The following is a 15,828-nucleotide window of genomic DNA, read 5'->3' as shown; positions in this document are numbered from 1 at the left end:
ATTCTTCACCATTAGGATATGGGGCCGAAACTATACATAGCACGATATCTCAAAAAGTTATGGACGGATTTGGACGAAACTTGGTGGACAGGTTGTGTGTGTGGCAAGGACTAATCAATTCGATTTTGGTGAAGACCCGAATATGGATTCAGATACGAGAATTATTTAATTTTTAAGTGATTCTTTACCATTGAGGGATCTGGTGAAAAGCGATATATAACATGATATTTACTCCCGCCAGGGAGTAATGCATTCGATCGTGTCCGTCCGTGTGTGTGTGTGCGTGTGTGCGTGTGTGTGTGTGTGTGTATGTGCGTGTGTGTGTGTGTGCGTGTGTGTGTGTGTGTGTGTGTGTGTGTTCGTGAAAAAGATATCTGGAAAAGTTCTGAACGGATTTGGATGAAAGTTGGTGGGATGATTGCCCTTGGGATAAGGAAGAATTTATTAGTTTTTCTTGAAGCTCAAGATATTATTCCAGATCCAGGAATTTCTTTGGGGAATTTTGTACCATTGGAAGATTTGGCTAATTTTTTTTTTTTACATTATCTTCTATATATTCTATATTTAACATTGTGATATGAAAATAGTTTTCATATTTGTTGTAAATGTAGTTTAAACTCGTGGTTATGCGTTAGAGCGGTGTATTTTGTTAGCAGCGTCGTCTTCAAGGTTCTTTTTTTCTTTTTTTCTAATAAAGACATATTCTGTCATTTTAAAACCACAAAAGTGTGTATTCGGTCTCCGTTTCATAAAATGTATCGGTTGATACGTATAATGCTTTAAAACTGTTTTTTTTTGTTTTAACCTCAGAAGAGGTGTCAACACCCTCAGCGAATGTCAATCGCGGTGTCAGTATTTGATGAACTTACAAAGACTTGGGTGAGTTATAAGTGTGACCAGCATGTGCACGGGATTCTTCCCAGAAGAATGAGTGGTCGCATTAGCTTGTACGACTTAAAATGAGCGAGTTTTGTTTTGACGTTTGGGCCAGTTTTACATGTTGTATCCCATAGGAATAGAACGAACGTTTTCCTGGCTTACAATTTTATTTGAAGTCACACATGCCTCAAAGTACACTCACTTATATAGAATTGAACGCTGAATCCGAAAATGTAAGTGAAATTGCCTTGTTTTTTTTTAACATTATCTTCTATATATTCTAAATATATATCTGTGCAGTGTCTCAGTCTGTCTTGTGTTGTGTTGTCACTGAACTACTCCCTCAAACTGTTGTGCAATCGTACTATTCCAACTTGACCCACGGCGGGAGTATGCGCTCTCCTGAGTGGCGTTCTAGTTAAAAACGTAAAGGACGACTTATGACTAAACTTTGTGGGTGAGTTGGTTGGGTCACAACACAAGAACAAGCAGATTAGCTTTTGGTTCAGGTCCTGATACAGATCCGACCTTTCAGTGGATACAAAACGTAAACTGTTCAGCCTGGCGGAGGTATGCGCTCTACCGAGTGTCGTTCTAGTTTCTATTGTCATGCAGCTAGGTTATGGAAATCCTTTGCCTTTCCATTTCCTGTTGCTCTTTTATTAAATCTCCATAAACTTAAATCAAACTTCAAAAATTGCCTGTCTTAAGTCTCGGTTTTCTTCCAATTGTTAGAGCTCCTCATATATTGGTCTTTGCCCTTCCTCTCATCTCAAACAGGTATGCTACCTGCATATACCGAAATAAAAAAGGGAAATTGCTCTGACCTCTTGTTTGAGGCTCTGCTCATTTATCCATTGCAGAGAAAGCAAAAGGAGCATGTCAAGAGTGAACCTTGGACAAATCTAATCAGAAAGTAGAAGGCCAGGATGTAAAGTGGCTTTGTGGTTAGAGAGTCCACTCTGAGTCTGGTAGGTTGGTGGTTCGATTCCAACCACGACCCAGTCATACGAAAGACTTTGAAAATGGTGCATGCTGCTTCCTCGCCTGATGCTCAGCATTGAATCTGGAGATTCCAAGAGCATGGAAAAGCCACCAGCTAATTTTCTGAACTCATGGGGGAACCACGGGACATTTGCACAACAAACGCTCACCTGCATAGAAGAAGATTGACTTCCGAAGGTAATGCGTGCCTGGAGATAAAACCTTGCGACACCGTCAATGACAACAGAGTGGAGGAGTAAGCAAACCCACCAACTATGCACCATGTGGAGAATCCGATGAACACATTACCATCCTGAAATTAACTCAACATATCTTGAATGGACAACCCATGGCAAGTAATTGCGGCTGTGATCCAAACCGTGCTTACATGTTGTTAAGAGCTGTTTCACCAGGTGAAAAGGGCCAAGTGAAGCGTGCAGGTGAATGGTAACAATATCGTTTCGATGATAAATATTTTTATGGAAAATAAGGATTAGTCATTCCTGCTAGCGGGTGTTCCACTGGGTTGCTGACAAGGGCAAAGATTTGAAAGTCCCTTTGAATGACTCATCTCAAACAGTCATGCTACCTGTATCATCCAATACCTGCATCATGTTGTCACCACAGGCCTATCTTTTGGGGGCAAAATACTGTACGCTCCAAACAACAACGCCTGTGATTTTGTGGCAGAATTGCAGATGCTCTTAGGATTAGATGGGACTGTAATTTGTTCGACAAGGTACTTTATCAAGGTACGACAAGGTATTTTTTATCTGTTTGATGAGCTTATGTGAGTCGGAAGACAGCGATGGGGAAGGGGTTCATCAAGTTGGTCTTTGCGTACGCTTGGAGGCGGTGGAAGAGGAGATCCAATATTTCGTTATTTTACATATTGTTATGTATTCGTCACTTCCGTTGTTGTGGTTCTCATCCACTGTAAACATTTTTGGTTCCATGTACTATTATTGTTATCGTTTAAGTGAAATAGAGATAACTGTTTTCAAAAGGTAAAAAAAATTAATGTTTTAAAAAGAAACCGGAAACCGGCTCGGGAACCGGACGAAGAAAAGAAGAAGAAGAGGAAAAGGAGGTGGAGCGAGTGAGGCTGAGAAGGAGCTGACCTGCTTTGAGGTCTTGAGCAAACGCTGGCGAACGGGGGTCACGAGTGAACTTTGGGTTTCCTGGGAAAGGGATTCCTGCGACAGAGTTGTTATCGCTGTGACAGATAAACCTGCGTGACAGGTTTTGCGGTTGATTCCGAAGAGAATCGTTGGAGTGCCGTTACGCCTCGAGTACGGGCCGGTTGGCCATTTTGCCTCGCGCCCGATTTCGCATCGCTCTAGGCTCTTCACCTCGCTTCAACCATTTCACCGCATCCAGACGTTAACCTGGTTTGTGTGTGTAACGTGGATTTTTTGAGTGGGAATTTGTGGTTCGCCGTTAGGAAGCCGTTGAACGTCCATACCCGAAGTTGTGATTTCCCAGTCGCCTCTTGAGGGTACCTTTGCCCATCTTTGGCAGTGTGACTGTCAACCGAACGGGATTCTGGTCTCGATACAACATCGTTCTGACGATCACTGGAGCGTGGATCGATTTTGGCTTGAAGCTGGGACAGAGACATTGGGAATGTTCTTTTCGCTCACTTGGAGCACAGTGAGTTACATTGTACGTAACTGATGGTACCATCATAGGAATGATATATTGGTTGTACAATTCATTAATATTGTTATTGCTGTTATTCTTGTGTGACCTTAATACAATACTTGTTTGTTGGTAACAATTGGTGTGGTTTCACCATTGATCTTTGACACACAGAATAACACATCTTTCTGCGGTGACTCCTTTCGAGGCTCGGAGGTAGACCGTGACCGGGGTTTAGGGAGGAGCACGTAACAATATGTACGTAATAAGTCGACAGTATTCATGGAAACGGTCTCGTCGTTTGTCGTGCTTTGTACTTGGACTCATTTAGAGCCTGGACCTGCCACGTGCTGCAGTGCCAGCAGGGGGCACTGCATCATGTATCATTTGCCATCTGACATCATGGATCAACCAACGAACAATGAGCCTCCAATGGGACATCACAACAAATGATATGAATTAGTTATTTGTTTTTTACCCCCAATTGTTATTTTTCCTACTTATGTGTTCATAGAGAGCCAGCTGTTAATGGATGCCATGTTATTTTGAATTCCTCTTGGACAGATACTGGTACACGGATTATTACATAACAGTATAACTTAAAGTGCACATTATTTTATTCTGACTTGAGAACAGTTTTGTTATCAACATCATGTTCGTTCATAATCGCGTTGATTTATGCATCAGGCACAGGCATGCCGCTTTCACTTTTGGATGGAAAGGATGTCATAGCGGTGAAATAGCTAAGTGATGATGTCATAATTCTCCCTCTAATACATAATTCTCCCTCTAATATATATATATATATATATATATATATATATATATATATAGTCACGTGAAAAAGTAGGTACACCCCGTGTAAAGTTTTGAATTTTTCAACTTATTTCAACATACAGCTATTTGATCTTCATTTCAACAATATTGATAGATAAAGGTGATATAATATAACAAATATCATGAAACATTTACATTTTGAGTCCATTGTATAATTTAAATAAACATAAATGCAAATTTCGCATGTGGAAAAAGTAAGTACACCCCGACATTTATCACTACTTCAAATACCTAAAATTAGAATCAGGTGCACCAGCTCAGGTGAAAATGATAAGAACATCGTTAGAGAGGATCTTAGAGGAACCTGTCTTATTTAAACCTCAGACATTTCGTTTGGTTTGCTCTTTGTTGTTGAAGTGTGCGGCGTCACCATGCCTATATCAAACGAGCTCTCTGAGGCCTTCAGAAAGAAGGTTATCGATGCTTACGAGTTTGGGAACGGATTTAAAAAGATCTCCAAACAATTTGAAATCAATCATTCGACTGTCCGGAAGATCATCTACAAGTGGAGAAGATTCCAAACAACTGCCAACTTGTTCAGGCCAGGCCGCCCCAGCAAGTTCACCCCGAGAGCAGACCGCAAGATGCTGAAAGAAGTCTCTAAGAACCCCAGAATGTCATCATGGGACCTACAGGTAGCTCTTGCCACTGTTGATGTCAAAGTGCACGAGTCTACCATTAGAAAGAGGCTGCACAAATTTGATCTACATGGGAGGTGTGCCAGGAGGAAACCTTTGCTGTCCAGAAGGAACATCAGTGCAAGACTAAAGTTTGCCAATGAACACCTAGGCAAAGACCAGCACTTCTGGAACAATGTGCTCTGGACAGATGAGTCAAAGGTAGAGCTATTTGGCCACAGTACCAGAAGACATGTTTGGCGAAAACCAAAGACAGCATTTGACCACAAGAACCTGATACTAACTGCAAAGCTTTTTTATATATATATATATATATAAAGATATATTACTCGAAGATGCAAATCAAGTTATTAATCGATATTTTTGAAAATTGTAAATGTTTTAATTTAATAAGTGTACCTTGGATAGTTTGCCCTTGTTTTGGATCCGATCACAAAGGACTCTCATTGTTTTCCCCGCTCGAGCTCGATTGTATTGAGTGGTACTCTGCTGTACTGAGTGCTGCTCTGCTCTCAGACTGCATTCTTCATCCCATCTGCATGAGTGGTTTGAGGGTGTCATGAGAGGGCCTTGACACTCTCAGACAGGGACAAGTGCATTGCATTGTTACATATGCTGGGAATTCTAACAATAACTTGTCAACCTTGATACATTGTCAATCGTGGTAATACATTTATTGTTTACACACTTGGGGTGTCATCCCACACCAACCCCCTGCGAGTATGTAATAAAGAAATGACCGAATAGCACAATCTTGGAAAAACTTCCAAGATCCAATAGTGTAACAGTGGGTAGAGTGGATAAAGTGCGATATTGGTAGATACCTTTAACAGCTCACTGGAATCAGGGCTGGTACCAGAGGATTAGAAAATTGCAAATGTAACACCTTTATTAATAAGATCAATGGATTTATTATTTATTAATATGACCTTCATTAATATTATTTAATTTAAACTTATTAATATTATAATATTATTTATTAATATAACCTTTATTAATATGATAAATTATATGTTTTATGTGTCTGATTTTTTGTGTGATTAATGTTAGCTCTTTCATGAGCCTCGATCTTGTGTACAAAAAAAAAAATAAGTAAAAATGTTGGAGAACTGGTGCTGCCAGGATAGCCTAGAGGCCTAGATGTACGCACACTGTATTAGCCTGGGTTTGAATCCTGACCCAGCTATAAACCGTCGTCCCGGTGTTTCACAGACAGGGTGTGCCATAGCCATCAGTGTGTGTGTGTGCCGTCCCCCGGATTAATGTTAAACTGCGCGCCCCGACTGCCAGCAGTAGTTGGTGGACGTTACAGATCCCGTGATGTCCTTGGCGAAGAGTATGTGAGCTATTCCCGGCACCATCATGGCCAAATTCCAAATTCCTGCACGAGCCTCAGTCGAGTGTCAGGCCTGGCCAGCCTGTTCGTGAAAGACTTGAGGCTAGCTTCCCTCGACCAACCTCACAAGAACGTGGGAATAATTTTGGCCGTTAAAGACGTAGAAGAAACATTGGAGAACTATTTTCCTTTTAGCTTAACTTCAGGAGTTGGGAAGGCATTAGAAGCATTTATTAGGAATCAGATAAAAAACATTTCTATAAATCACGATAACTTAAAAACGTAATTAAGCTGTCTGAATGGCTGCGTGCGTCTGAAGCCTTCCTTTCAAAACCCATTGGATGGACAGCTGGCCTGACCACACCCACAATTGTAAGCAGGAAAATCATACGTCCGCCATTTTGGTGCTATGGTGAACCTAAAGATGTCTTCGGAAGTCTCATATTCACAATCGCCATGCCCGATATCTTTCCGTTCAGTGTAAAACAACCAAAACGACCTTTAAAAGGATCATCAAATATCTAAAGATTGGAGCTGATAAGCGTCACAGCCCTTGTGAAGGCGATAGGCCTCAGGCTCTAGGTGTCAGCCTACGGCCAACTACAAATGATTGTTGCACCTCCCGCGTCCGTCATCCATTCAGCTTCTGAGGACATGGGCTTAATTTGCTCATGTGCCAGGATGATTTGACCTTCCGAATAGGCCGAGCAACGTCGAAGGACAATCCGGTTTTAATGAATGGCGCCTTACCGCTCTGATTTCCAATCGGCCCGTCTATGGACTTATCGTGCCAAATCGATTATGCGCGAGGAGTTCAGTGTTCCCCAATGTCCATGGCATGGGTTCTCATTTACAGGAGGAATTTAATAACCATTAAAAGGGAGCGGGGGAGAAAGGAAGAGAGCACGGCCGCAAGCGGCAAACCGACTGATGACAAACCAAAAATAATAATAATAATAATATCTCTTGTGCCTATGGTGCTATCGACAGTCTTATTTCTTTTAACTTAAAGGCCTCACTCACTCATGTGACAGGACAGATAGAGGGAGAAGACGAAACACAAAATAAACCCGCAGCTTGAGCATCCCAGCTCGCACCAAAATGCTCCAAGGGTTGCGACTTAAAGGGCTCGTCCGCTTGCCAAGCACCACAAATGGCAGTACCCGATGCTGAAAGAGCTTCAGCAACAGATCTCTGGCAGAGTCGAACAAGGAACTGAGCCAGAGGGACAGATCCCAAGGAACAGTGAGTCGAGAGCCGAGCAGATAGAGTCCAGGGCGCAGAGAGAGAGAGAAAGCGGTTCCTGATCATTTTATAGTTTCTCGCGGGATGGCGCTATCTGCTGCACGGCGCACGCTGATTGGCCACTCTCTGGAGTACTGCGGTGCCCCCTCATGTGGACGTACCCAGTTATGGAGGCTTCCATCCTGGGTGATTGCCTGACACCACGAGAGCACGCTCACTCGTCGCGGTCTCAGGTTCATGTGACTGCCATTTATTATAAAGAGAAAACACATAATGACAGATTACAAGGGGGAAAACCACAAGAAACCCTTCGGTGGGGATATGCTGGCATAGACACAAACAGGTTGGGAGGGAAGACGCAGGGGAGCTTCTTGGAACGACCTTGACAATGCCTCGCTAATTACAGTAATTAGACACACTTACGGTAACATGCACTATGAAATAACTAATATAATATATTCCCAATTATCCCGAAGCCATATCTGTAACAATGTCAATTATTTGGACAGCATTGTTGAGTAGACTTTTAAAATTTGCACATATGAAGCTTGGAGCTCAAGTAGAGAACAAAGAGTAGAGTGATCCGATTCAGGAAAGCTAAGATGCTCTCAGTGCAGACAGATATTGCAGTAGAATATTGGAAATGCAAGGTATTGATTGTGGGCAGGAATAGAAAAAGGGATGACCCTTTCATCCCCCACCCAATTCATATTCCATTTCCTCCCCCACCACTCTCCCACCCCACTCATATTCCCTTTCATCCCCCCTCCCCCTCTGCCACCCACTCATATTCCCTTTCCTCCCCCTCCTCCTCCTCTCCCACCCCACTCGTACTCCCTTTCCTCCCCTCCCCCTCTACCACCCCACTCATATTCCCTTTCCTTCCCCATACCCCTCTCCCACCCCACTCATATACCCTTTCCTCCACCCTCCCCATTCATATTCCCTTTCCTCCCCCCTCCTCCTCTCCCACCCCACTCATATTCCCTTTCCTCCCTCCATCCCACTCGTATTCCCTTTCCTCCCTCCTCCCCCACCCCACTCATATTCCCTTTCCTCCCCCCTCCCCCTCTCCCACCCCACTCATATTCCCTTTCCTCCCCCATCCCCTCTCCCACCCCACTCATATTCCCTTTCCTCCCCCCACCCCACTCATATTCCCTTTACGCCATCCTCCCCACTCATATTCCCTTCCTCCCCCCTCCCCCTCTCCCACCCCACTCGTATTCCCTTTCCTCCCGCCTCCCCCACCCCCACTCATATTCCCTTTCCTCCCCTCCCCCACCCACTCATATTCCCTTTCCTCCCCCCACCCCTTTCATATTCCCTTTCCTCCCCCTCACCCACCCCACTCGTATTCCCTTTCCTCCCCCTCCCCCACCCCACTCGTATTCCCTTTCCTCCTCCCTCCCCCACCCCACTCATATTCCCTTTCCCCCTCCCCCACCCCACTTGTATACCCTTTCCTCCCCCCTCCTCCTCCCCACTCGTATTCCCTTTCCTCCCCCTCCCCCAACCCACTCGTATTCCCTTTCCTCCGCCCTCCCCACCCCAATCATATTCCCTTTCCTCCCCCCACCCCACTCGTATTCCCTTTCCTCCCCCCTCCCCCACCCCACTCATATTCCCTTTCCTCCCCCCAACCCACTCGTATTCCCTAACCTCCCCCCTCCCCCACCCCACTCATATTCCCTTTCCTCACCCTCCCCCACCACACTTCCCTCCCCCTCCCCACTCCACTCATATTCCCTTTCCTTCCCCCTCTCCCTCTCCCACCCCACTCATATTCCCTTTCCTCCCCCACCCCACTCATATTCCCTCCCCTCCCCCACCCCACTCATACTCCCTTTCCTTCCCCCTCTCCCTCTCCACTCATATTTCCTCCGCCCACATCCTCCGCCCACATCTCCACTCATATTTCCTCCGCCCACATCCATCCACATCCGCCCACAAATTTCACTTTCCTCCCACATCCCCCACTCCAGAATTTTAAATTCCCATACTCATACCCCCTCCCACTCATATTCCCTTTCCTCCCCCCTCCCCTTCCCCCACTCCACTCCTTCCCCCTCTCCCTCTCCACTCATATTCCCTTTCCTCCCCCCTCCCCCTCTCCCACCCCACTCATATTCCCTTTCCTCCCCCCTTCCCCTCTCCCACCCCACTCGTATTCCCTTTCCTTCCCCTCCCCCACCCCACTCGTATTCCCTTTCCTCCCCCTCCCCCACCCCACTGATATTCCCTTTCCTCCCCCACCCCACTCATATTCCCTCCCCCTCCCCCACCCCACTCATATTCCCTCCCCCTCCCCCACCCCACTCATATTCCCTCCCCCTCCCCGACCCCACTCATATTCCCTCCCCCTCCCCCACCCCACTCATACTCCCTTTCCTTCCCCCTCTCCCTCTCCCACCCCACTCATATTCCCTTTCCTCCCCCCTCCCCCTCTCCCACACCACTCATATTCCCTTTCCTCCCCCCTCCCCCTCTCCCACACCACTCATATTCCCTTTCCTCCATCCTCCCCATACATATTCCCTTTCCTCCCCCGCCTCCTCTACCACCCCACTCATATTCCCTTTCCGCCCCCCACCCCACTCATATTCCCTTTCCTCCCCCCACCCCACTCATATTCCCTTTCCTCCCCCCACCCCTTTCATATTCCCTTTCCTCCCCCTCCCCCACCCCACTCGTATTCCCTTTCCTCCCCCTCGCCCACCCCACTCATATTCCCTTTCCTCCCCCAACCCACTCATATTCCCTCCCTCTCCCCCACCCCACTCATATTCCCTCCCCCTCCCCCACCCCACTCATATTCCCTCCCCCACCCCACTCATATTCCCTCCCCCTCCCCCACCCCACTCATACTCCCTTTCCTTCCCCCTCTCCCTCTCCCACCCCACTCATATTCCCTTTCCTCCCTCCTCCCCCTCTCACACCCTACTCATATTCCCTTTCCTCCCCCCTCCCCCACCACACTCATATTCCCTTTCCTCCCCCCTCCCCCACCCCACTCATATTCCCTTTCCTCCCTCCTCCCCCTCTTCCACCCCACTCATATTCCCTTTCCTCCCCTCTCCACCACCCCACTCATTCCCTTTCCTCCCCCTCCCCCACCCCACTCGTATTCCCTTTCCTCCTCCCTCCCCCACCCCACTCATATTCCCTTTCCCCCTCCCCCACCCCACTTGTATACCCTTTCCTCCCCCCTCCTCCTCCCCACTCGTATTCCCTTTCCTCCCCCTCCCCCAACCCACTCGTATTCCCTTTCCTCCGCCCTCCCCACCCCAATCATATTCCCTTTCCTCCCCCCACCCCACTCGTATTCCCTTTCCTCCCCCCTCCCCCACCCCACTCATATTCCCTTTCCTCCCCCCAACCCACTCGTATTCCCTAACCTCCCCCCTCCCCCACCCCACTCATATTCCTTTTCCTCCCCCATCCCCTTCCCCCACTCCACTCATATTCCCTTTCCACCCCCTCCCCACTCATATTACCTTTCCTCCCCCCTCCGCTTCCCCCACTCCACTCATAATCCCTTTCCTCCCCCATCCCCCACTCCACTCATATTCCTTTTCCTCCCCCCTCCCCTTCCCCCACTCCACTCATATTCCCTTTCCACCCCCTCCCCACTCATATTCCCTTTCCTCCCCCCTCCCCTTCCCCCACTCCACTCATATTCCCTTTCCTCCCCCTCCCCACTCATACTCCCTTTCCTCCCCCTCCCCACTCATATTCCCTTTCCACCCCCTCCCCACTCATATTCCCTTTCCTCCCCCCTCCCCTTCCCCCACTCCACTCATATTCCCTTTCCACCCCTCCCCACTCATATTCCCTTTCCTCCCCCCTCCCCTTCCCCCACTCCACTCATATTCCCTTTCCTCCCCCTCCTCCTCTCCCACCCCACTCATATTCCCTTTCCTCCCCCCTCCTCCTCTCCCACACCACTCATATTCCCTTTCTTCCCCCCTCCTCCTCTCCCACCCCACTCATATTCCTTTTCCTCCCCCATCCCCTTCCCCCACTCCACTCATATTCCCTTTCCACCCCCTCCCCACTCATATTCCCTTTCCTCCCCCCTCCCCTTCCCCCACTCCACTCATAACCCCTTTCCTCCCCATCCCCCACTCCACTCATAATTCCTTTTCCTCCCCCCTCCCCTTCCCCCACTCCACTCATATTCCCTTTCCACCCCCTCCCCACTCATATTCCCTTTCCTCCCCCCTCCCCTTCCCCCACTCCACTCATATTCCCTTTCCTCCCCCTCCCCACTCATACTCCCTTTCCTCCCCCTCCCCACTCATATTCCCTTTCCACCCCCTCCCCACTCATACTCCCTTTCCTCCCCCTCCCCACTCATATTCTCTTTCCTCCCCTCCCCACTCATATTCCCTTTCCTCCCCCCTCCCCTTACCCCACTCCTCATATTCCCTTTCCTCCCCCTCCCCCACTCATACTCCCTTTCCTCCCCCATCCCCCACCCCACTCATATTCCTTTTCCTCCCCCCTCCCCTTCCCCCACTCCACTCATATTCCCTTGCCACCCCCTCCCCACTCATATTCCCTTTCCTCCCCCCTCCCCTTCCCCCACTCCACTCATATTCCATTTCCACCCCCTCCCCACTCATACTCCCTTTCCTCCCCCTCCCCACTCATATTCTCTTTCCTCCCCTCCCCACTCATATTCCCTTTCCTCCCCCCTCCCCTTACCCCACTCCTCATATTCCCTTTCCTCCCCCTCCCCCACTCATACTCCCTTTCCTCCCCCATCCCCCACCCCACTCATATTCCTTTTCCTCCCCCCTCCCCTTCCCCCACTCCACTCATATTCCCTTGCCACCCCCTCCCCACTCATATTCCCTTTCCTCCCCCCTCCCCTTCCCCCACTCCACTCATATTCCCTTTCCTCCCCCTCCCCACTCATACTCCTTTTCCTCCCCCTCCCCACTCATACTCCCTTTCCTCCCCCATCCCCCACCCCACTCATATTCCTTTTCCTCCCCCCTCCCCTTCCCCCACTCCACTCATATTCCCTTTCCACCCCCACCCCACTCATATTCCCTTTCCTCCCCCCTCCCCTTCCCCCACTCCACTCATATTCCCTTTCCTCCCCCTCCCCACTCATACTCCCTTTCCTCCCCCTCCCCACTCATACTCCCTTTCCTCCCCCCTCCCCCACTCATACTCCCTTTCCTCCCCCCTCCCCCACTCATACTCCCTTTCCTCCCCCTCCCCCACTCATACTCCCTTTCCTCCCCCCATCCCCCACCCCACTCATATTCCTTTTCCTCCCCCCTCCCCTTCCCCCACTCCACTCATATTCCCTTTCCACCCCCTCCCCACTCATATTCCCTTTCCTCCCCCCTCCCCTTCCCCCACTCCACTCATATTCCCTTTCCTCCCCCTCCCCACTCATATTCCCTTTCCTCCCCCTCCCCACTCATATTCCCTTTCCTCCCCCCTCCCCTTCCCCCACTCCACTCATATTCCCTTTCCTCCCCCTCCCCACTCATACTCCTTTTCCTCCCCCTCCCCACTCATACTCCCTTTCCTCCCCCATCCCCCACCCCACTCATATTCCTTTTCCTCCCCCCTCCCCCCTCCTCCCCCACTCCACTCATATTCCCTTTCCACCCCCTCCCCACTCATATTCCCTTTCCTCCCCCCTCCCCTTCCCCCACTCATATTCCCTTTCCTCCCCCTCCCCACTCATACTCCCTTTCCTCCCCCTCCCCACTCATACTCCCTTTACTCCCCCTCCCCACTCATACTCCCTTTCCTCCCCCTCCCCACTCATATTCCCTTTCCTCCCCCCTCCCCTTCCCCCACTCCACTCATATTCCCTTTCCTCCCCCTCCCCACTCATATTCCCTTTCCTCCCCCTCCCCACTCATACTCCCTTTCCTCCCCCTCCCCACTCATATTCCCTTTCCTCCCCCTCCCCACTCATACTCCCTTTCCACCCCCTCCCCACTCATATTCCCTTTCCTCCCCCCTACCCTTCCCCCACTCCACTCATATTCCCTTTCCTCCCCCTCCCTACTCATACTCCCTTTCCTCCCCCTCCCCACTCATATTCCCTTTCCTCCCCCTCCCCACTCATACTCCCTTTCCTCCCCCTCCCCACTCATACTCCCTTTCCTCCCCCTCCCCACTCATACTCCCTTTCCTCCCCCCTCCCCACTCATACTCCCTTTCCTCCCCCTCCCCCACTCATACTCCCTTTCCTCCCCCATCCCCCACCCCACTCATATTCCTTTTCCTCCCCCCTCCCCCCCTCCCCTTCCCCCACTCCACTCATATTCCCTTTCCTCCCCCTCCCCACTCATATCCCTTTCCTCCCCCCTCCCCTTCCCCAACTCCACTCATAGTCTCATACTCCCTTTCCTCTGCCTCCCCACACATATTCCCTTTCCTCCCCCCTCCGCACTCATATTCTCTTCCCTCCCCCACCCCATCACCTTGTTTTTACTCGTGAACTCACCTTTGTAAACATGGTACACGTTTCTTGTAAATTATACATAATGGCGTCTTGTAAACGTTTCCTTGTAATTATATTTCGGTGTACTATATTTATAAATAGGCCTACTGTAAAATAAAACTACAATAACAGAAAAAAGCAACTCAGCTTGAATACAAGAAAACTTCATGCGGCTCATCAGAGCACCTGTACCTGTGCGAGAATAAAGGTAAAGCAGTCAAAATATAGGTTGTTATAGGGTACATGACATGGATGTAGAAAAAAATGGCGTGATGGGGACAGGACGGGGGAGGGGCGGGGACATGGCGAATAGAGAGGCGGGGACATGGCGAATAGAGGGGCGGGGACATGGGAAATAGAAGTGAAGAGGGGCGGGGATATAGTGAATGGAGGAGCGGGGACATGGCGAAGCGAAGAGGGGCGGGTGGATATTGAAGAGAAGGACGAGGATTGTCATCACTGCACATCGGATTTTTATGTGAAAAAATAAAAAATATTTTTTCACATAAAACGGCTTTTTTGTGTGCAAAAAAAATATTTTGCTATTTTCGGAGAAAAAAAATATTTCGCCCTTTTTCGGGAAAAATCAAATAAAATGCCCTTTTTGGTCGAAAATGTCTGGCAACGCTAAAAAAAATTAGGGAATTTTTCGAAATTTTTAACTGCGATCGAAATTTTTAACTGCGATCGATCTCAAAAACAAAACGTTGCGTCCACTTGCGTGCGTTGCGTCCACTTGCGTGCGTTGCGTCCCCAGTGTGTACAGCAGTGAGGCAGTGTACTACAGTGAGAGAGTGTACACAAAGTGTGAACAAGTCTCCTATCAAGATGCGTGCTGCTCTTCGTGACAAGTGGCTGAAGGAATTCAACGCTGGCAGCGATGGGGCCACCTTCAAGTACGTGTCGAGTGACACGGCTTTCTGTCGAGCTTGTGAAAAGACTTTCCGGGCGAAGCAGAAGTCTGAGCTGGCCCAACATGTCCGAGGAGACCGCCACAAGAGCAACTTGGCCTTGAAGAAGAAGAGGACGGTCACGCAAGCCACCATGGAGGACTTTGGTGGCGGAAAGAGGCACAAGTGCGACGTCGTGGCTCAGGAGCTGTGCCAGGCCATGGTGGCCGCTGGCATCCCATGGTCGAAATTGGAAAACCCTGCCCTCCGGTCGTTCCTGGAGAAGCACATCACTCTCCAGATCCCCAATGAAAGCTGGATTCGAAAGCACTACCTCGACAAGTGCGACGACGAGGCCTTGGCGGGGATCCGTGCCGACCTCGGACAGCAGCCCATCTGGCTGTCCGTCGACGAGACGACCGATTCGGCAGGTCGATATGTGGCCAACATCATCGCGGGACGCTTGTCCAAGGAGGGGTACTTTCGTCCCCACCTCGTCCAGTGCATGTTTCTGGAAAAGACCAACTCTGGGGAGATCGTGTGCGCAGTCAATGACACGCTGCGCTATCTTTGGCCTGATTTCAAGCCGGAGTGCCTCAAGGTCCTCGTCAGCGATGCCGCGGCCTATATGATCAAGGCCGGCCATGCCCTGAAGGAACTCTTCCCGGGCTTGCTGCATGTGACTTGCATTGCCCAGGCGCTCCACCGTGTCTGCGAGACAGTCCGAGAAATGTTCAAGGACGTCAACGACCTGATTGCCACGACGAAGAAGGTGTTCGTCAAAGCCCCGTCGCGTGTTGTCCTTTGGAAGGAGCAGCAGCCCAATCTTTCTCTCCCCCGGAGCCCATTCTGACTCGGTGGGGGATGTGGATCGATGCCGCGGTGTTTTACGCCGAG

At 49.4% G+C, this 15,828-nt stretch overlaps 1 protein-coding gene and 1 long non-coding RNA gene across 2 annotated transcripts in view; one reads left to right on the top strand and one right to left on the bottom strand.

Moving 5' to 3' along the window:
• LOC137416080 (uncharacterized) overlaps positions 1–14,276 on the bottom strand; it is a 32,365-nt gene extending 18,089 nt beyond the window's left edge. The window contains exons 1-2 of the long non-coding RNA XR_013624206.1: positions 14,234–14,276; positions 5,379–5,514 (exon numbers count right to left, since the gene is read on the bottom strand). This is a non-coding gene — a long non-coding RNA (uncharacterized LOC137416080). The remainder of the gene's footprint in view (positions 1–5,378; positions 5,515–14,233) is intronic.
• The window catches only part of LOC137417327 (MOB kinase activator 2), a 100,838-nt gene that overhangs the window by 35,968 nt on the left and 49,042 nt on the right, over positions 1–15,828 (top strand). The gene's annotated exons all lie outside the window — the stretch shown is intronic.

This window comes from Myxine glutinosa, chromosome 8 (genome assembly GCF_964187855.1).
Source record: "Myxine glutinosa chromosome 8, kmMyxGlut1.1, whole genome shotgun sequence".
NCBI classification, from domain to species: domain Eukaryota; kingdom Metazoa; phylum Chordata; class Myxini; order Myxiniformes; family Myxinidae; genus Myxine; species Myxine glutinosa.
The sequence above is the reverse complement of the archived record's forward strand: the minus strand, read 5'-3'. Positions and strand labels throughout refer to the sequence as shown.